The sequence below is a fragment of the Elephas maximus genome, chromosome 5, assembly GCF_024166365.1.
Source record: "Elephas maximus indicus isolate mEleMax1 chromosome 5, mEleMax1 primary haplotype, whole genome shotgun sequence".
Classification (NCBI taxonomy): domain Eukaryota; kingdom Metazoa; phylum Chordata; class Mammalia; order Proboscidea; family Elephantidae; genus Elephas; species Elephas maximus.
Genome location: NC_064823.1, coordinates 94,872,561 through 94,896,427, shown reverse-complemented (window position 1 = coordinate 94,896,427; position 23,867 = coordinate 94,872,561).

The window sequence follows — 23,867 nt, the reverse complement described above, 5'->3', positions numbered from 1 at the left end:
AACTATAAAATTCCTGAAAGAAAATATAGGGAGAAAACTGTGGAGACCTAATCCTTTGTAAAAATAGAATAACAAACATAACAGCAACTGCATGAATAGAAGAAGACAAAACAAATATACGGAACCTTTTAAAAATTAAAAACTTATGCTCATCAAAAGACATTATCAAAAGAGTAAAAAGACAACTAAAAGTTTGGGGAAAAAATCTTTGGAAATGATGTATCAGGTAAGGCTCTAAACTCCAAAATTTATAGAAAACTTCAACAACACAAGAACGAAAGGAGGAACAATCCACTTATAAAATGGGCTAAGGACATGAACAGAGCCTTCACCAAAAAAGGCATACAAGCATCCAACAAACATTAAAAGATGCTCATGATCACTAGCAGTTAGCAAGATGCCAATTAAAATTACAGTGAGGTGCAATATCATCCCTGCAAAAAGGGCAATGGTCAAACAAACAAACAAATGTTGGCAAGGATGTAGGGAGATTGGAACCCTTATCCATTGCTGGTGGGACTGTAAAAAACATAACCACTCTGAAAAATGGTATAAAAAAAAAATAAACATTGCTGGTGGGACTGTAAAAAACATAACCACTCTGAAAAATGGTATAGGTACATGTAAATACAGATATGTAAATATAGACATAAGTAGGCAGACATACATATTCATTGAAGGCCCAACTACAGATACTGCTCAGACATAACCAAACACCTTCCTAGGTTGGTTTTCTCAGTTTGAAGGCTTAGGATAATAGTCTCATGGGACAACTCAGTTAACTGGCATAATGTAGCTCATAAAGTTCATGTTCTGGGGTCCTAGTTAAGTGAGTAGCATCCAGGCCTTACAAGCTTGTGAGCGACTGTCTGAGATACAACTATTGGTCTCTACTTATCAGGAGCGAAAGAATAAGAAGGTAACTAAAATCACAGAGAAGAAACACGTATACAAGCCTGATAAGCCTATATGAGCCATGACCTCAACTATCCTGACCAGAATAAATAGATGATCCCGAGTTACCATCACTGACCAATCTGACATGGGACACAAAAGATGATCTTGGTTAAAAAAAAAAAAAATGAGAGAAAAAGGTAGAACAAAACTCAATTTTTTAAAAATGGCCCAACTAACTAGACCACCTGAGGCCAAAGGACTTCCTGAAGCAACTGCCCTGAGACACTCTTTAAACCTTGAACCAAAACTATCCCTAGAGATCACCTTCTAACAGAAAATCAGTAACTCACAAAATAAAGGGTATTACCCATTAGATCAGTGTTCTACTAAAAAAAAAAATCTGTATGTGTTCAAAAGCATAACATTAATTCACAGCAAAAATGAGAAGATAAGGGGGCAGGGAAATTAGAATACTGGAAATGGACCAACAAGAACACAATTAATGAGAATGTTGACACAATGTGAAAAGTGTAACTAATGTCATTGATCAATTTGTGTAGAAATTGTCAAAGGGGAACCTAACTTGCTCTGTAAACTTTCACCAAAAAAGCAATAAAATGTTATTAAAAATATATAAATTCCTCCCAAACAAAAGATAATTACCCGCTCTGTAACTCAAAAATAAAATTGGGGAAAAATAAATAGTGGCTCCTATTTTTTTACCAGTTAAGTATTTCTAGTCATAAATCACTAGATCATAACTGAGTCGATTTTTAAAAAAATGATACAAAATACTAACTTTAATTTTTATTTAATTATATTACAAAACATAATGATAACATCTAATACGGGTAATTTACGTAAATCCCTTACTCTGGTGTATGACCTCAGAGGTGTGACAAACTAGAGAAAAATTGGAGATATAAAGACCGTTTAGTTTTGTTTCTTCCAATTTTATTCTTTTATTTGAAGTGTATAAGGGCTTGCCATAAATGTAAATGTTGTATTATAGATTAGTGAAAAAGCAACTTTGTATTCTTCCTGTACTAAAGTAGTTTTGAATAAATAAGTAACTTTACAAAATATACTGATAAAATAATTTAAGTAAAGACAAGATTCAGTTGCTAACCCGGCACCTATTTTCTCAAATAATTTATTAGGCTAACATTTTGACATGTAATTTTTCACAATGTATAAACAACAATTCCTGTATATTGTTAAATTCATACATATGTAAGTCTCCTTTTGGCAATATTCAAAAACATTATTGATACCAGAGTCTTTTAACCACAAAATAAGAAGACACATAATTTAACTGGGAGGAAAAACTTTCAGATGTTAGAGAACACGGGACATCTTTACGGGTTTATCCCCTACTACAGCACAGTTTCCCATAAGCCACAGCTCTCTTGCCACAGAGTGACGTATGCTTTTTGCAATATGAAGCTTCCAGCTCCCTGTGTTTCCTGCCTATTTCACATTCCTCATGGTTGGGCCTCATGATTGGAAATACAACAAATCAAAAAATTACCTAATTCTAATTTTTTGTTACGTAATGTGAATGCAAAGAAATGGGTGCCATTATTTGGGGCAACCTTTGGTTTTTAGTAGTTAGGGTCTGTGATAAACAGGAAAAGTATGAACAAACTGAATCTGTTAATATTCAAAGCACAGGAAAAAAAAAAAAAAGGTGGGTCTGGTTAGAAAAATTTCCATGTGACAGAATTTCTCCTCAGTTACATTTATTTTATTTTTTTCTTTTTTCCTCAGGCTACTTTTCTAAAATGGAGTGTTTTTTAATATCTACTTGATGTGATGGACTCTAAAAGGTGAGAACATCATAACGATATTTATTTTACTAGTATGTTGATGTCACTTCACATGTAAAGTTTTTTTCAGCTTCCAATAAACTGGAAAAAAAACTATGAGTGAGAGTGTTTTGGACACTATAAATTATAAAAAAATAAACTCCAATTAAAAATATATAGCTATTTTTCTGAATAAAGATATTTTTATTTAAGTTTAGTATCTTGGCAAATAGCAAGAAAAAAACACATTTTGGCACTTAATATATTTCGTTTTCTTAAATGACATAGGATCTTTTAAGAGTGCTGAGAATCGTGTGTTTCCATTAGCACAAAAGAGATTTTAAGAATAAGTATTATACACGCATACATACGCATGCACACATACACACACACAAACCCACCTTGACTTCAGATTTGTACATGACTTCAGATTTGTTGTCTTTCTAGTTGAATGAAATAGAAATTTAACTTCAACGCAAATCTCTCTTTTGTGCTTTCTTTCTCTTTTATTTTTTGTTTCCTATGGTGCTATATACCATGGAAGTTAATCTCCTGTGTCTGACATCTTCCATGTAAAAACCATACCAAATTCCACAAAGTATAAGAGGAAAATATCTCCCAACTCCTTAACTAGGTCATGGAACCTAGTCAGGGAGCTGCTGCCGGTTTTGACAGCTTTTCCTGGCTGTAGCTCTACTGTGTGCACAGAGGCTATACCTTTCTCAGGCCGCCAAGCAGGAGAGCAGCAGGGTGCTGATGACAGTTAGCACTGTGACAGTAAGCCGGCTCAGTACATTACCCCAACTGGAAGGCTACTGCCTTCAAAGTTAGCTTTGGGTACTGCTTTCTCTTATGTTTACAAGAAAACTACAGCCAAATGCCTCGCCAGCCCATCTGTGCCGTATTAGACATCTGGACAAGCTTGGCCCTTGTATGTGCATCAATGTGATGACTTGCAGATTTGCTTTGTCAGCTTTCACAGACCACTCATTCAAGATATGGTTCTCAAAGAAAAGTCTTTATACCTGTATTTCAAAGAAACTCTTTGTTTTCTTTTGGATTATGACTCATAAATTGGGTACATTACAAGAGCTTAAGGAGTACATCTATTGCAGCGACCTTTTGGAAAGTCTATTCATCCTGAAAATGTCTCTTTTTACGTAATTTACTGATGTGTAAATGCCTTCCCTTCTCTATTACACTGATTGTTGCAAGCAGTTATATCTTTACATTCATTTTCTATCGACATTTACGAATTATATGACATAATTTCAAGTGGAAATTTATCTGAATGAAATTTCTGCCCCTCAGGCATTTTTATGGAACCTTACCAAAAAGATTTTTAAAAAGAAAACATATGCATTTTCCATGAATATTTTCACTTTAAGGTGTACTGTAGTTTATTTTCTCTACCAATAATCCTTTGTTTCCAGTCCTACCTATGCACCAGCCGCCACAACCATCATTACTACTTTCCTAACACTTCTCTACTAAGAGAAAGTCAATAGGGATTTCCAATCTACCAGTACTCGTCTGATTCAGAAGCGCTTGAAATAGTTGACCACACTCTCTTCTTTGAAACATTTTTTTTTTTTCTTATTTTCTGTGACACTTCAAGGGGCCCTGGTGGCAGAGTGTTTAAGTGCTTTGGCCACAAACCAAAAGGTCAGCAGTTTGAATCCACCAACCAATCCTTGGAAACCCTGTGGGGCAGTTCTACTCTGTCTTATAAGGTCGCTATGAGTCAGAATCAACTTGATTGCAATGGCTATCACACTTCAAACAGCTTGTTTTATTTTACCTTTCTGAACCTTTCTTAGTCTGTTTTCCTGACTTCTTTCCTCTAATTCACACACTTAGAGGTTGGCAGTTCTCAGTGTTCTGTCTTCATCCCTTTTGCCACCTCATTCTATTCTTGACTTCCTCTTTCCTTTGTTATATGATTTCACACACACCACAATTACTCTGCAATTCTTACGTGTACTAAACCCAGGCAATAAGTAACTACCAACTAAGCACGCCAAGTACATGCATGCACCATGTGTCTCCACGTTTAAAAATATTTTTTGAACAATGCTTTGGCATATAATGTATATCCAGTTAATTCTTAGCTACCTCATTCTCTTTTTTGTTTTCTATTGCTTCTGTAACAAATTAGCACACACATAATAGTTGAAAACAAGACAAATTTATTACACTGAAGAATCTTATAGTTCTGTTGTTTAGAAGTCCAAAAAGGGGATCACTGAACTAAAATTAAGATTTCTTTTTTGGCAGAATTGCATTCCTTTCTAGAAACTCTAGGGAAGAATTGATTTATTTGCCTTTTTCAGATCCTAGAGGCAGTCCACATTCATTGGTTGCTGGCTGTCTTCTTCTAGCTTCGAAGCCAATAATAGGCCAAGTCCTCCTCCTCACATGATACCTTTCTGATTGATAATAATTACAAACGATCTAGATACTGTATCAAGGGAATAAAAGGGGAAAATCAATAGTTCTTGACTAGAACAGGAAGGTTCACAATGTAAGCTCTTCATAGTTTTGATACTTGGCATAATTTTGTCTACTCACAGCTTTATAAAATTAGAAGTTATAGTGAAACAACGTTCATTAGATGTGTATATTATATACACGTGTGTGAGAGAGAATTATGTTCAATTAAAAAATGTTTATTTAGAGTTTACTCTGTTTAAAATACTTGCTAAGAATTTCAGTAGATACCAAAATGAGTAACACACAGCTGTGCTCTGTCCCTGAGGGATAAGAGAGAGACAGAACAATGGAACTCTAGGGTAGCAAATGGTGAGGGTAATTGCTCTACCAAGACAGTGCCCTTCTCAGAAGAGTAAAGCACGTGGCAGTGTTTCTGCCCTTAATATTCCCAAGTCTCTCACAGGCAAAGAAACAGAAGATTTCTTGGATCCATATTTTATTTTTATCTTCTGATTCATCTTACTCTTGGTTGCTTTCTTGTCTTCACTTCTCAGTCTACTAACCAGGATCTTCCTTGGTATTGGGACTAAGATTCCACATTATTGTTTGACCTTTGGCATTAGATTTCTGTCCCTAAATTGTAGTCTTCACAGTTGTTCACTCAACCATTCATAGCTTGTCTGCAGAAATATTATTCCTTAGAGGATTGCCCATTGTAAAGTCCAGGTGTATCAAATGTAGCCAGCAGGTATCACGTGGAGTGTACACATCTTCGTGGAGTGTGAGATATAAAGACATGGCAGTCCCTGACCTCAAAGATTCTACAACTGAATTGGGTCAGTGAGACATATGTATGCAGAAAGGAATGAAATGCAAGATAACAACAACAACAACAAAAAAAAAAACTACCAGTTGGAGTGTAGCTTTCAACACTTCTAGGAGAGAAACATTTTATTCATTGGATACTAACTCAGTGCCTGATACAAATTATCCTTTAATTTTAAATGAATGAATAAAATTAAAAAATAACTGAGCATAAGTTCCAACTATAAATACTGTAGGTAATCTAAAGAAGGAGAGATCATTTCTGCTGTGATTGTCAGGAAACTTTGTGTTGCACATACACCTTCAAGGATCAGAATTATATTAACTGGAAATGAAGTATTAAAAAAAAAAGTTGTCTTGGAGTCAATTCCAACTCATGGTGCCTCCAGGGGTGTCATTGTAGAACTGTTATCCTTAGGGTTTTCAATGGCTGATTTTTCAGAAGTAGATCTCCAGGCCTGTTTTTGTTACCTAGCACTGCTGTAACAGAAACACAAGCGGATGGCTTTAAAAACAGAAGTTTATTCTCTCAGTCTAGCAGGCTAAAAGCTCAAATTCAGGGTTCCAGCTCCAGGGGAAGGCTTTCTCTCCGTGTTGGCCATGGAGGAAGGTTCTTTGTCACCAAGCTTCCCCTGGTCTAGGAGCTTTTCAGCACAGGGACGCCAGGTCTAAAGATGTGCACTCCTGGCTCCTTTTGCTTGGTGGTAATGAAATCCCCATGTCTCTCTTTTATATCTCAGAAGAGATTGGCTCAAGACACAATCTAATCTCTTAGATTGAGTCCTGCCTCATCAACATAACTGCTGCTAATCCCAAAGAGATAGGATTTACAACACGCAGGAAAATCATATCAGATAGCAATATGGTGGGCAATCACACAATACTGGGGATCATGGACTTGCCAGTTTGACAGATATTTTGGGGGGACACTATTCAATCTGTGACAACTCCTTTCTCCCGAGGCACCTCTGGGTGGACTCAAACTTCAAACTTTCAGTTAGCAGCTACTCATTTTAATGGTTTATACTACCTAAGAACTCCCATCAAAGTATAGACAGGGGTAAAAGTGAACCGAAGCAGGATTGTAGGAATGAATAGGGTTTATTATGAAGTTAAGCATATGGAGTGAAAGGACAATGAGCTCTTAACTACTACAAAACCAGGGTCTATGGAAGAAGTCAAGTGAGCCAATTCATTTGTTTTGACAAATTTAAGTTGAGATGACAGAAAACTACAAAGGAAATATTAAGAAGATCCAAAAGCAAAAGAAGGTTAAACTTGAGAGAAAGATACCTGAATAAAATACTGAGGATGATAGTCAAAGACATAATTTTAGTCTAAAGTTCATCTAGGAAGAGCTGTACTTACCTATCTGTGTTTTCCTCATCCTTACCCTTGTTACACTTTGCCTCATGAAATTTACTCTTTTCTCTCTGATCATGGCAGTGTCGGATCCATTTGCTATGTCTTTTTACAATGCCCTTTACATTTTGTCTCAGATCCTACAAGTAAAATTGATAAATTTTAATTACAAGAATTCAGAGATTTCAGGATAGTCTTGTTTCATTGCTACCAAGAGAAAAAGCAGCAAGGGATCAAAGACATTCAGGGTAAAACTGAATGAATCAAATTAATTAAATGCATCACAGAGTAAAATCAACAGCCCAAAGTTCTTTGCCAATTAACACCACAAGCTATAAAATTACAGTCTGACACATGATCAAACTACATTGTATAATCAATCCAGAATTCCAATATGATCATCAAAATACACATCATGCTCTAACCAAGTACAAGGTTTATCCAAATGATATTAGACAATCTCAGACAATCACTTGCCTTTTTTCAATTTTTTTAAATTTACTCTGACGTTTATTTTTCATGTTGACAAAGTAGATTTCAAATGTGGAAAATTATTTTTTTGTTCACAAATAAAAAAAGAACAAACAATGACAATAATGAAAACTTTAAGCCCTTATTAAATACCAAGTGTTTATAAAATTGCCAACTCCAAATCTTTCTGGATTTGTGTTAATTGCTGTTGTGTTCTTCACTGAGTCATCTGGAAGGTCAACTTCCAAAATGTTCCTCATTGAAATCTTGATATTATTATGAGGGTTTAAACTGCAGTTTTTACACAGAGTTAGTGCTCTAAATTCTTAGAGAATATTGAAAGGACAGGAATTGAGTCTTTAGGCAAAAGAGAAAAATCAGGTGACCCTTTTTTTTTTATAATTGAAACCTTAATAATGATAATGGTAATGATAATTACAAAATGATGAGGATTTAAATACTCATTTGAGCAAGAGCTGACAATACATAGCAAAAATACTTTTATAATGGCATTTTAAAATTATGCAAATCAAGAGTCATAAAACTTCTCAAAGTAATTTTATTTAATTTAATGAGCTATTTACTTCTTTTGATAAAAATAAGATAGTTCACATCTACTACATAAGATTTTGAAACTAATTTAAATGTTTTATTATTTGTCATAGGCTGATGCCCAGAAAGCAGCCCGTGACATAGATTGATGCGCAGGAGGTTTATTTGGTTTATTGAGAGTGCTCCTGGAATTGACCGCTGTGGAAGAAGGAGAGAGAAGAAGCAGGACTGGACAAAGGGAGAAGTTGGACTGCAGTGCAATCTCAAACAAGGCTTCGGGCAATCCAGTGAGTTTGAAGTATGGATGGCCCTTTAGAGTTATTCCCAACTGAGGTTAAAAGGTAAGACCTTTGTATCCTTCATCAGTCATTGAATGTGGGCTGCCCTGGAAAGGGAAATGACACCGATGTGACAGTTTTCTACCAAGGCAATGTGAAGAGGACAGTCAACTAAGTACTGTGGGCCAGCAGCACTCCCTGCAGCTGGGAATGTAAGTCCTTCACCATGAAAGGGAATGTGGGAGGCACATCTCAGCATCCACTAAAGCCTACCCCTTGACTACTGGGATACCTGTTTTTTGTAATTTCTAGAAGAAGCTCCTCCCAGGGGTTTCTAGTGGGCATAATTCCCTTGGGGAAACTTATTAAGAGAAAGTTAATGGTGAGGAGTCCATCTCCAGTACAAAATCCTATGTGTGATCTTTAAAGTTTCATGCAATTACAAAGACATACCCGCCAGGCTTCATGGGTGAAGCTACTTTCCCCATGCCAGACTTTTTGCACAGCCAATACTTTGCAGTTTCTATAGGGATTTTCACTCCAGGACTCAGGCCCACCTGGCACGGTATGCTCTTATGCTTATATGCATTTCTAGCCAAGAGGCCTCCAAATGGAGTCCTCCTTATTAGAGACCCTGGACTGAGGCCATCTCCTAGCACCTCTGCTGAGGCTTACTGATACAGGTGTGTGTGAGGAAAGAGGCCTTGAAGACACTTCTCCCCTCTCTGACTCTGTACTCAGTACTTTTTCACTCCTAGACCTCCCCCCTTTCCCTCTCTCCAGCCCCCAGGTGCACAAAACTGCAGGAGCCTTTCTATGAGCTCCCTCAACAGTGAGACACATCTGCACTGATCCACCTGACCCTTGCCCAACATTGTTCCATGAGGAAATACAGAACATTGGGGGAGCTGGCACTTTCTCCTGCTTGTTGTTGTCAGGTGCCCTCAAGTTGATTCTGACGCATAGTGGTCCCACTTAACAAAGTAGAATGGCCCCATAGTGTGTTCCTTGGCTGTAATCTTTACAGAAGCAGATTACCAGGTCTTTTTCTCCTGCAGAGCCAGTGAGTAGCCAATCACTTAACCATTATGCCACCAGGGCTCCTTTTCTCCTGCTTAGCCTCTTGATTGTGCTATAAAAAAAAAAAAAAAACCAAATTCATTGCCATTGAGTCAATTCCTACTCATAGCGACCTTATAGGACAGAGTAGAACTGCCCCGTAGGGTTTCCAAGGGCCAGCTGGTAGATTCAGACTGCCAACCTTTTGGTTAGCAGGCGAGCTCTTAACCACTGCACCTCCAGGGCTCCAAAGCTATAATAAATTAAAGGATCGACTGTTACTTTAATTCTGGCTTGTTGTCTTATTCCACTATTCTGACACCTGGCAGCTCACCTCTCTCAGCTCAGCTCTTTCCAATCTTAGGTTTTCTTTCTCTCTTAAGTGGCCAAAAGTGGGAACTGGGGAGAAGTAAGTGCAACAGAGGTAGATACCTTGCTTGTGCCCTCTGTTCTTCATCAACAAGCCCAGATGTACAACTTCCATTTTAAGAGAAATGACGGCTGGGCCTTCTTGCCTTTTTGACTTAGTGAGTCCAGCACAAACCAGCATATGAGAGGCAACTTTAACCTCAAATCTTATGATCTTTTTTTTTTTTTTTTTTTGCTCATGGCCAGTCTCTCTGTCTCTATCAGAGCCTAGTGGCACGGCAAGTACTATTTTTCAAATAGTGTACAGTTCTCCACTGAAAGTGTCATGGCCTTCCTCCAGAATTCTAGGGTTTGGCTTTATAATTCTTCCATTGAAGCTTGTCCTAAACTCCTATGGTATCTTTTCCCATCATTGATACTTGTAATACCACAGAGGCAAGAGCTACTTGCATCATAGACTGGACCTGCTGCCAAGAGCTTTGCTGCTTTAGATCCCACACAAAGCTTGGAACCATTTATGTCACCCATTTCGTCATTTGGACAGCATTCTCAGGTGTGGAATATTGCACTTTCAGAGTCTAAAGAGACCTACCTTGTGATTTTTCTTTTTTGAGAGGGTACTTAGGTAGGGATGTCCCAGTATGCTCCAGACCACTGAATGCCTAAGAATTTTACAGACACATACCAGGCCCCTGAAAACTCAACATTTTATCACCCATCCTCTTAAGTACATGTCTCTTACCAAGGCCTCCAACGAACTAGCCATTTACTTCTCATCTGGTCCAATTAGCACAATGGCATTGATAGAGTGGACCACTGTGACATTTGCAGGATTTTCAGGCCGTCCAGGTCTCATGGGACTATATTATGACAGAGGGTGGGAACGATAACGTAACATGGAGGCATCCAAGTGAGTATAAACTGTCTGTGACCCTTTTGTTCTGTTAGGGAAAGAAAACCAAGTACATTAACAAGTAATAATAATGATCTCATCCCATGTATGAGAGATCTGTTTATCTCTTCTGGCTAAGACAACCTATCTGTCACAGTAGATACAAGTGGGCGGAGTTGCTATAGTTCATCGTCATTCTCCAAGATCCATCTTGTTTTGCAGGTGCCATAATGTTGAATCAAATGCTGGGAATCATCACTAGCATTATCATTTAGGTTTTCAGGGTGGCACTAAATTCTGCCATTCCCTATGTGATATAGTACTATGATTTACTATTTTGGCCTTAGTGAGGACTGTTCGGAGGCTTCTACTTGGCGTCCTTATCACAATTGACCTTACTCCATAGGCCAAGAAACCAATATTTGCATTGTGCCAACTCCTAAATATACCTGTCTCAACTCAACATTTAGGGAGCAGGAAAATAAGTAGTGGGTGGCTTCATGAACCCACTGTGAGCTAGGGTTGGGTCAGAACTTCATTTATTATTTGCCTCCCTCCCCCCATGAGTCTCCACTCTAAGACATGACCAAAAATGATGCTTCGAGTCTTCAGGTAGCAGTGTAAACTCAGACCATTTGTCCAACAATCATGAAATATTTAACTATTTCATTTCCCTAAAGTATGACTAAGGTCCCTGGATGGTGCAAATGGTTAACATGCTCCCTCCTACACAAAGGTTGGTTGTCAGAGTCTTGGAAGAAAGTCCCGGTGATTTACTTCTGAAAAATCAGTCCTTGAGAACTCTATGGAGTACAGTTCTCCTCGGACACATACGGGCTTTCTTGGTTAGTATATGATTGTCCAAATAAGTAGTCATGGGTCCATTTGAAGAAGGATTAGAAAACACATTGCCATAAATACCTGCTTACTTTTGAATGATCCTTCCACTAGAGAACTTAGACTTCCCATTAGTCAATGATTTCTAGGTTCATTGGCACAGGCCCAGAAACTGGGCAAAATATTATAATTTTTTTTTTTTTTTTAAATTGAGGTGATGCCTTAGTCATCTACTGATGCTATAACAGAAATACCACAAGTGGATGGATTTAACAAACAGAAATTTATTCACTCTCTAGTGAGCTACAGGTCCAAATTCAGGGTGTCAGCTCCAGGATAAGGCTTTCTCTCTGTGTCAGCTCTGGAGGAAAGTCCCTGTCATCAATCTTCCCTTGGTCTGGGAGCATCTCAGCACAGGAACTTCAAGTCCAAATGACATGCTCTGTTCCCAGCACTACTTTCTTAGTGGTATGATGTCCCCATATCTCTCTGCTAGCTTCTCTCCTTTATATCTCAAAAGAGATTGGCTTAAGACACTACCTAATCTTGTAGACCTCATCAATACAACTGCTGCTAATCCACCTTATTACATTGTAGTGACAGGATTTACAATATATAGGGAGATCACATCAGAAGATAAAATGCTAGACAATCATACAAGGGAATCATGACCTAGCCAATTTGACTGGTATTTTTGGGGGGCACAGTTCAATCCACTACAGGTGACCTCTCTTAGACTCCTTATCAACTATCCTTTGTCTCTTTCAAATGTACAGATAGAACAGTACCCTTGTTGGCTATCCAGCCATTTTATGCCTAGGCAGGCTATGTTTTATTAACCAAAACTCTCTGTGGGTCAATCCTCTCTCTCACAGACTGCCACTTGTCCTTGCCACTCATTACAGAAATTGTATCCTGGCTTCTAATGATAAAGCATCATCACACAGCTTTAACATTTTCAGGTCCTATCATTCAGCCCAGTTCTGTGAACACTGAATTAGTGAAAAAAGCCACCAATGAACTTTCTGGTGATTGTGGAATCCTTCTTAACAGCACATTACTAAATGCTGTGATAAGTATTGCATCATATGAGCCCTCTTCTTGTGGGTTTTTCAGGCTTACATAGTATATCCACTCTAGCATGCCCACTTCTCTGAGCATTTGCTCCCTTCTCCTATCATTTGCCATGGTAATTTTGGAATTACTATTTCACTTAGTATGGACCACAGCTTTTTGTATCCTTCTAGTAGCCATTTGAAAAGCATATTTGTACATTTCTAGGTCCTTCACAGAGTATTGCATTTTTTATATCACTATTTGATAGACTCTCTTTTATCTGTCCTTATGTTCTAATTATCTTCGTCCTCAGAATCCAGTCCATGCTCACTCTCCCAGCTTGTGTCAGCACAGACTGGCTATATCCTGCAGGTCCTTTGGCAAATTGTTCCCTTCTTTCCTTATCAAGCTCAGCAAATCAGCAAAAGCCCAAACCAAACCCACTGCCGCCGAGTCAATTTCAACTCATAGCTACCCTTTAGAACAGAGTAGAACAGTCTGATAGAGTTTCCAAGGAGCAGCTGGTGGATTTGAACTGCTGACCTCTTGGTTAGCAGCCATAGCACTTAACCACTACGCCACCAGGGTTTCCTCAGCAAATCAACAATCACATTAAATTGAGACTTAACCCTAGTGATCAAATGTGGATCCTGAGAGGCTTGTGTGGTGTCTTGTAGAAAAGAGACCTCTGTGTGATCTTAAAAAAACTGTGGAGGGGACAAGCTCTAAAGAGGGAAGTTTGGGTCACTTCTGCATTCTCAAAAGTTTCAGGGGAATTTGAGAATACAAAATTTTTGAGGTGTCCCTATTCTGTTTGGCAGGGCCACACTTTTTCTCCATCTGGGCCCTGATCCAGGCATAATAGATCTGCCAAGTTCCTTGGGGCTTTATTACATTTATTCTTAAGTCCTGAGCTTTTTCCACAGCTTTCTGTATCTTCCTTCAGTAGGAAATGAAGTTGCCTTTGTATGCTCCTGAGGAGATTTCTGTTTTTCATACTTAGCTTTTAATTGCCAATTAATCACTCTCAGCTTTATCTCATTCCAGAGCATCAGTTGACTAGCAACCAGTCACCCAATTTCACTATTCTTATATTGACTACTTCCCCTTTAATCCTTCTATTCCTGATGTGTCATACTAACTAGTACATTACCTTATACTGGTAGCCCATCCCAATTTGTCACCAATAAAATAGTTAACAATTGCATTGCAGGCTTGTACTCCACTTACAATCAGTAATAAAAGTCTTATTGCCCTCAGAGTGGCAGATAACCCATCTTCAAAATTCCGTCTTAATCTATGGTCTCTTGGGCCTCTTCTAGAACCAACTTGTCATGAGTTACTTTCCCTTAGAAGCAAACCCTGGGATACAAATTAGCATGGAGTAACTACATGCTATATAAACGAACAAACAAATAGCAATAATAATAATAAAAAAAAGGGACAGAATTAAAGTTGGGCTGTGATACAGGTTCAGGAAAGACCTTAACAGATCCTATGGTGAGCTTTGATTCTGGAATGGTCCTTCAGATTTGTCCTAGTTAGGATGAATCCTGTATACATTACAATGACAATTCACTGGAAGGAAGTGTCCTTGGAAAAGAAGTGACTTCAGCTAAAGTGGCTCTCTTCAGCCAAGATAATCATGAAGATGGTTGACAACTGAGGGCTATCTGCCATCAGGACCCCCAGAAGCAGATCTCTGAGCCTAAAGAGATATTTGCACCCAACATTTCAATGCAAATCAAGAGTCCAAATTTCCAATTATGCTATGCTTTCTAATTAGGATTAATTACATGTTGGAATCATCAGAGCTTTCTTTGTTTTCACCTCATCAAAGTCCATTCGCTCCTCAACCCATCATATGTAGCTTCCGCCCCAAACATCTGTTGTTCCCTGTTTTCTACATGTTGTTGTAGAAACTATGTGTCGAAACACATAGTGACCCCATGAAACACTGTCCAGTCCTGCGCCATCTTCATCCTCATGATCGTTGTTATGTTTGAGCCCATTGTTGCAGCCACTGTGTCAATCCATCTCATTGAGCGTCTTTCTCTTTTTTGCTGACCCTCCACTTTACCAAGCATGATGTCCTTTGCCAAGGACTGGCCCCTCCTGATAGTAAGTCCAAAGTATGTGAGACAAAGTCTCACCATCCTTGCTTCTAAGGATTGCTCTGGCCATACTTCTTCCAAGACAGATTTGTTCATTCTTTTGGCAGTCCATGGAAGACTGAATAGCTTTTGCCAACACAAACCCCCCCAAAACCAAACCCACTGCTGTTGAGTCAATTCCGACCCATAGCAATCCTATAGGATAGAGTTGATCTGTACCATATGGTTTCCAAGCAACAACAGCTGGTGGATACAAACTGCCGACCTTTTGGTTAGCAGCCACCAGGGCTCCACTCGCCAACACATAGGGTGGTTAAAATTGATAAGTGAAGTGGAGTGTTAAAAAGTCACAATGAGATGGAGCCAACATGGCACTATAGACTGAAGTACCATGCTGTCCCTCCACAGCAAAGACCCAAAAAACTAAGTAAAACAGAGACAAACATCAATCCTGGAACCCTAAGCATCCAAGAAAGAGATAAAGAACTCAACCAAGCACTGAAAGGAATAAGAAACTGACAGAACAGAGAGTGAGAAGAGATATGGAGTGGAGGTCCCCTATCAGCTAACATGGCTCAGATTCGCCATCTTGGACTCCTCAGCCACTGAGATAGGCAGTCAGGGAGTACAGGCAGGCATCTTCACAGAGCTCCCAGCAGGAGACAGAGCACCCAGTAACCAGCAACACACACTTTCCACACCCCACGTTTCTTCCCCTTGCTTGACCCCTGCCTCTTCTCTATGGTCTACGGTAACTCAGCTGGGGAGGCACCAGCTCTGCGCCACTTGGATTTGCCCTGCTAACACCAGCCGGCTCCTTCAGTGCCATTTTTTGATGTTGTTGTTGATGTTTTCCGCTTCTTTTGGTTTCCTCTCTCTCTCACCTATTTCCCTTCCTTCCTTTTGAACACCTGGCTCTGAGTACTATCTCTACTTCTTCTTGAAAGGCTGTGAAGCACAGCTCAGCTGAGGAATCACTTCCCCAATCCATGCCGTCATGCTGGTGGGATCCCTGGGGACATTCTTTTCTTTTTTTAATTTTCTCTTTTTGATTTTCTTCATTGCTTGGTTTCTCAGCTCCCTCTACTTTCTTTCTTTTCCTGTCTCCTGAACACCTGGTGCTGTGTGCCATCTTTACACCTTCTAGATGGCCTGTGCCGCTCAGCTTGGGAGCCACTTCTGGGTTCACTCCACCATGGCAGAGGGATCCCTGGGGGCAATTTATTTATCTTCTTTTTCTTCATTTCTTGCCTCTCCCTACTTTCCTTCTTTTTCTGTCTCCTGAATACCTGGCAATGTGTATTCCCCCCCCCCTATATAGGCTGCACAGTGTCTAGCAGCTTAGGGACAACTTTTAAGTTTAAGATGCCAAGCTAGGGGGCTCCCTTGGGATTTTTTTTTTTTTGCTTGATTCTTTGTATCTATCTACCATCTTTCCCTTCTTCTGAACACCCGATGCCATGTGCATCTCTGATCCTTCTAGACAGGCTGTGCAGTGCCATGCAGCTGGGGAGCCACTTCCCCAGTCTATACCACCACACTAGTAGGCACCCTTGGGGCATCTTTTTTAATTTCTTTTCTTTTCTCAATTTCTTGTCTCCCTCTACGTTCCTTCTTTACCCTACTCCTGAACACCTGGAGACATGTGCCATCTCCGCTTCTTCTTGAAGGGCTGTGAAATGTCTCTCAACCGGGAACCCACTTCTGGCAGCTTCCTTGGGGCGTTATTTTTCTTTCTTTGGTGTCTTTCTTCTTTTTTTCTCAGGTTCTTGTCTCTCCCTACCTGCTTTCTTTCCCTTCTCCTGAACACCTAGAGCTGTGTGCCATCTCTGCTTCTTCTTGAGGGGCTGTGCAGCACTGCTCAGATGGGAACCAGCTTCTGGTGGGCTCCCTTGGGGCATTTTTTTTCTTGTTTCTTCTGTTTTTTCTCTGTTTCGTGTCTCTCTCTACCTCCCTTCTTTTCCTTCCTCCCAACCACCTAGCATTTTTTTTTCTTTTTCTCTGTTTCTTGTCTCTCCTACATTCCTTCCATTCCTTTCTCCCGACCACATAGCCTCTTGTGCCCTTCTCTCACCTTTTTTTATTATCTCATTTCTTGCCTTTCTCTCCCTGCCTTACTTTCCTTCCTCCTGCTCATTTAGCTGCAAGTGCTGTAAATGTCCCTTCTAGACAGGATGTGCATCACCACCTGCTTAGAAAACCACCAGCACACAGCTTCCCCAGCTCTGTGCCACTCCAACAACAGACTCCCTCAGCACTTTTTTTTTTTTTGCTCCTGTTTCTCTCTCCTCTTTCTTTTCTTTCTCACACTTAGCTCCACATATCACAACCTCCCTGCTCCCTTCTGCCTATTTGCACCAGGCATTGAACACTGCACCCCCAAAGAGTGCAGGAACTGTCTACCAGAACCTGCCCTGCACTAACCCCCAACTCCACCCTGTTGACCACAGTAGGTGGGACAAACAACCCATCCCAACCCCTCCCCTGGACCTGCCCTGCTGCTCCATACCTGAGCAACTGGCCATGCTCATTGGACAAGGTGTTGAGAAGTATCATGTCCATAGACAAGCAAACAACAAAGAATGCCCAGCCCACCTGTTCAGACATAGACAAATAAAACAAAAAAGCAGGATGAAACAATCTACAATCAATAAACAAAGAAAATAACTATTGACCACCCTGAAGGCAGGAGAAAATATCAAAACTTAAAAAAAAAAAAAAAAAAACAGGAAAGGATGGTTCCAGCAAGCATCCCAAATATAATACCAGAATACATTCCAGCAGAAGAAAATGCACTGGAACTACATGATGGGGAATTCAAACCTTTGATACTCAGAGCTATCCAAGATGTCTTAGTCATCTAGTGTTGCTATAACAGAAATACCACAAGTGGATGCCTTTAACAAAGAGAAATTTATTTTCTCACCCTCTAGTAGGATACAAGTCCGAATTCAGGGTGTTGGCTCCCAAGGAAAGCTTCCTCTCTCTGTCAGCTCTGGAGGAAGGTCCTTGTCCTTAATCTTCCCCTGGTTGAGGAGCTTGTCAGGTGCAGGGACCCTGGGTCTAGAGGACACACTCTGCTTCTGGTGCTGCCATCTTGGTGGTATGAAGTCCCCAACTTTCTACTTGCTTCCCTTTCCTTTTATCTCTTGCAAGATAAAAGGTGGTGCAGGTCACACCCCAGGGAAACTCCCTTTACATTGGATCAGGGAGGTGACATGAGCAAGAGTGTTATATCCCACCCTAATCCTTTTAAGTGTGGGCAGAGATTATGATTTATAACACATAAGAAAACCACAAAATGGAGGATAACAACACATGGCCTAACCAAGTTAGTATACACATTTCTGGGGGGACATAATTCAATCCGTGACTCAAGACTGCATCTACTTGATGCCCCCCAGGTAATGAACTCTCAAGGATTAATCAAAACTAAAAGATTTAGAGTAGGGAAGCAGGGAGGTTAATCTGTAAATGACAACAATGTCAGAACAAAAAAGGGAATAAACAGTGTAGGTACAGAACTTTCAAATGGAGAGTAAGGCAAGGCAATGACAAGTAATAAAAGACTGATTCAAACTTAAGAAGATAAGGGTAAATTTCAAGGTAATCACAAAGAAAATGAACAAACCTACTCATCAAAATAAAGAAAAAAAAACAAAGTTTCAGGAAACACAAAATCTACAAAAACAAAAGAAATCCACAAACAAAAGGAATTCAGCACAGGAGAGTACAAGGAACAAAGAAAATGTCATTACCACAAAAAAAAATCACTACGAAACGACAGCAATAAACTCACATCTATCAATAATTACACTGAACATAAATGACCTAAATGCACCTGTAAAGAAACACAGAGTGACAGAATGGATTAAAACAGGATCCATCAATATCTTGTCTTCTAGAGACACACCTTAGAAACAAATGCACAAGTTTATTAAAAATCAAAGGTGGAAAAAATATATCAAGCAAATAACTACCAAAAAAGAGCAGGAGTAGCAATATTAATCCCAGATAAAATAGACTTTAAGAGAAAATCCACCATAAAAGACAAAGAAGGGAACTGTGTAATGATTAAAAGGACAATCCATCATGAAGACATAACCATAATAAATATCTATGCACCAAATGACATGGCTCCAAAGTAAATAAACTCTAACAGCACTGAAAAGAGAAATTAACAGTTCCACAATAATAGTATGACACTTCAGTGGATCACTTTCAGTAAAGGACAGAACATCTAGAAAGAAACTCAACACAGATACAGAAGATGTAAAGGCCACAATCAACCAACTTGACCTCATAGACATATATAGAACACTCCACCCAACAGCTGCAAAGTACAGTCTCTTTTCCAACACACATGGAATGTTCTCTAAGAATAAACCACATCCTAGGCCACAGAGCAACCATCAACAAAATCCAAAACATTGAGATAATACAAAGCATCTTCTCTGATCACAACACCATCAAAATAGAAATTAACACAAAAAGAGCAAGGAAAAAAAATCAATTATATGGAAACTGAATAACACCCTACTTAAAAACCATTGGTTAATAGAAAAAATCAGAGCTGGAATAAAAAAAATTCCCAGGATCAAATGAGAATGAAAACACATCATACCAAAACCTTTGGGACACAGCAAAGGCAGTACTCAGAGGTCAATTTATAGCAATAGATGTACACATCAAAAAAGAAGAGAGGGACAAAATCATTACATTAGCTACACGACTCAAACAAATAGAAAGAGAACAGCAAAAAAGAAGCCCAAGCCACCAGAAGAAAGGAAATAATAAAGATCAGAGCAGAAATAAATGAAACAGAGAATAGAAAAACAATAGAAAGAATCAACGAAACTAAAAGTTAGTTCTTTAAAAGAATCAACAAAATGGATAAACCACTGGCCAAACTGACAAAAGAAAAACAGGAGAGGATGCAAATAATCCAAATAAGAAAGGAAATGGGGGACATTAAAACAGACCCAAATGAAATGAAAAAGATCATAGCGGAGTACTTTAAAAACCACACTGCAACAAATTTGAAAACCTAGAGGAAATGGACGAATTTCTGGAAACATGCTGCCTACCTAAAATAACACAAACTGGTCTTGAAAATCTGAACAGACCCATAACAAAAGAAGAGACTGAGAAGATAAACAAACAAACAAAAAATTCCCAACCAAAACAAGCCTTTGCCCAGATGGCTTCACTGGTGAATTCTACCAAATATCCAGAGAAGATCTTATACCAGTACTACTCAAACTATTTCAGAACATAGAAAAAGAAGGGACATTTCCAAATGCATAATCCTGATACCAAAACCAGGCAAAGACAACAAAAAAAGAATATTACAGACCAATATCTCCCATAAATACAGACATGAAAATTCTCAAGAAAATTCTAGCCAATAGAGTTTTGCTTCATATCAAACAAAATAATACACCACAAACAAGTGGGGTTCGTACCAGGTATGCAAGGATGGTTCAACATCAGAAAATCAAAGTAATCCACCACATAAATGAAAGAAAATAATAACATGGTCTTCTCAGTGGATGCAAAGGCATTTGACAAAGTCCAACACCCATTCCTGATAAAACTCCCAATAAAATAGACATAGAAGGGAAATTCCTCAACATATAATAAAGGGCATCTATACAAAACCAGGAAACCCTGGTGGCGTAGTGAAACCAGGAAACCCTGGTGGCGTAGTGATTAAGTGCTACAGCTGCTAACCAAGAGGTCAGCAGTTCAAATCTGCCAGGAGCTCCTTGGAAACTCTATCGGGCAGTTCTACGCTGTCCTGTAGAGTCACTATGAGTCAGAATCAACTCAATGGCAGTTGGTTTGGTTTGGTTTTGGTATACAAAACCAACAGCCAACATCATTCTTAAGGGGAAGAGACTGAAAACACTCTCCCTGGTAACAACAATGAGATAAGGATATCCTTTATCCTTATCACCACTCCTATTTAACATAGTGCTGGAAGTCTTAGCTAGAGCAATAAGGCAAGAAAAAGAAATAAAGCATGTCATGGAGTGAATTGTGCCCCTCAAAAAATACGTGTTAAATTGGTTAGGCCATGATTCCTAGTATTGTGTGGTAGTCCTCCATTTTGTGAATATAATTTTATGTTAAGAGGATTAGGGTGGGATTGTAACACCACTCTTGCTCAAGTCACCTCCCTGATTCAGTATAAAGGGAGTTTCCCTGGGGTGTGGACTGCACCACTTTTTATCTCTAAAGAGATAAAAGGAAATGCAAGCAAGCACAGAGTTGGGGACCTCATACCACCAAGAAAGTAGCACCAGGAGCAGAATGCTTCCTTTGCACCAGGGACCCCTGTGCCTGAGAAGCTCCTCGACCAGAGTAAGCCTTTCTCCAGAGCCACCAGAGAGAGAGAAAGCCTTCCCCTGGAGCTGATGCCCTGAATTTGGGCTTGTAACCTCCTAGGCTGTGAGAAAATAAATTTCTCTTTGTTAAAGCCATCCACTTGTGGTATTTCTGCTATAGCAGCACTAGATGACTAAGACAAAAAAAGACAAAGGGCATCCAAATTGATAACAAAGAAGTAAAATTGTCCTTATTTGCAGATGATATGATACTATACACAGAAAACCCAATAGACTCCATGAGAAAACTACTGGAATTAATAGAATGATTCAGCAGAGTAGCAGGATACAACATAAACATAAAAAAAATCAGTTAGATTCCCATACACCATTAAAAAGGATGATGAAAAGGAAATCAGGAAAACAATGCCATTTATAGTACCCCATAAAAAAAAAATATTTAGGAATAAATCTAACTAGGGATATAAAATACCTTTACAAAGGAAACTACAAAACACTACGGCTAGAAACCAAAAGAGATCTGCATTAATGGAAAAACATACCATGCTTGTGTATAGGTAGACTCCACATTGTGAAAATGTCAGTTCTACCCAAATCAATCTACAAATACAATGCAATTCTGATCCAAATACCAACAACATCCTTAAAGAGATGGAGAAAATAATCATTAACTTTATATGGAAAGGGAAGAAGCCTTGGATAAGTAAAGCATTACTAAAGAAGAATAAACTAGGAGGACTCGCTGTACCTAACCTCAGAACCTACTATACAGCTACGGTAGACAAAACAGCCTGTTACTAGCACAATGACATACATTGACCAATGGGACAGAATCGAAAACCCAAATGGAAATCCATCCCCCTATGGTCACCTGATCTTCAACAAGGGCCCAAAGTCCATCAAATGAGGAAAAAACAGTCTTTTCAACAAGTGTTCCTGGCAAAACTGGATTTCCATCTGCAAAACAATGAAACAGGACCCACACTGCACATCACATTAAAAAAAAAAAAAACTAATTCAAAGTGGATTGAAGACTTAATTATAAAACCAAAAACTATAAAGATCATAGAAGAAAAAATAGGATCAATGCTAGAGGCCATAATACACAGCATTAACAGGATACAAACCATAATTAACAACAGACAAACTCCAGAAGACATGCTAAATAACTGGGATCTTCTAAAAATTAAACACTTATGCTCATCAAAAGACTTCATCAAAAGAGTAAAAAGAGAGCTTACAGATGAGGAAAAAAATTTTGGGTGTGACAAATCTGACAAAGGTCTAATCTCTAAAATCTACAGGAAAGTCCAACACCTCTGTAATAAAAAGACAAATAATCCAGTTAAGAAATGAGCAAAGGAAATGAACAGACACTTCACCAAAATAGACATTCAATCGGCTAACAGACATATGAGGAAATGGTCTTGAAAAATAGCCATTAGAGAAATGCAAATTAAAACCACCAAGAGATACTATCTTACCCCAGCATTACTTGGACGAATCAGAAAATAATGAATGTTGGAGAGGCTGCAGGGAGATTGGAACACTTATGCACAGCTGATGGAAATGCAAAATGGTACAACCATTCTGGAAAATGATACGGCCCTTCTTTAGAAATCTAGAAATTAGAAATACCATATGATCCAGCAATCCCATTCCTAGGAATAGATCCTAGAGAAATAACAGTGGTCACATGAATAGACATATGCTCACCCATGTTCATCGCAGCATTGTTCACAATAGCAAAAAGATGAAAAAAACCTAGATGTCCATCAACAGATGAATGTATAAACAAACTATGGTACATACACATAATGATTTATTACGCAAAAATAAAGAACAACGATGAATCTGTGATGCATCTCACAACATGGATGAATCTGGAGGGCATTATGCCGAGTGAAATAAATCAATTACAAAAGGACAAATATTGTATGAGATCACTACTATAAAAATTCATGAAAAAGTTTACATACAGAAAGAAACAATCTTTGATGGTTATGAGGGAGTGGAGAGGTGAGGATGTAAAAACACTAAGAAGACAATAAGTAAGTGGTAAATTTGGTAAAGGGTAAGACAGTACACAATACTGAGGAAGTCTGCACAACTTGTCCAAGGTAACGTCATGGATATTCCGTAGACACATCCAAACTCCCTGAGGGACTGAACGACTGGACCGAGGGAAGTGAGGATCATGCTCTTAGGGAACATCAAGCTCATAGTTTAAAAGAAAATACTCAACATTCTACTTTGGTGAGTAGTGCCTGAGGTCTTAAAAGCTTGTGAGCAGCCATCTAAGATAATCCACTGGTTTCACTCCATCTGCAGCAAGGGAAAATGAAGAAAACCAAAGACATAAGGGAAAGATTAGTTCAAAGGGCTAATGGATCACAACTACCACAGACTTCACTAGACTGAGTCCAACACAACTAGATGGTGCCCAGCTACCACCACTGACTGCTCTGACAGGGATCACAATAGAGGGTCCTGAACAGAACCAGAGAAAAATGTAGAACAAACTTCTAACTCACAAAAAAGACAAGATTTACCACCCTGACTGA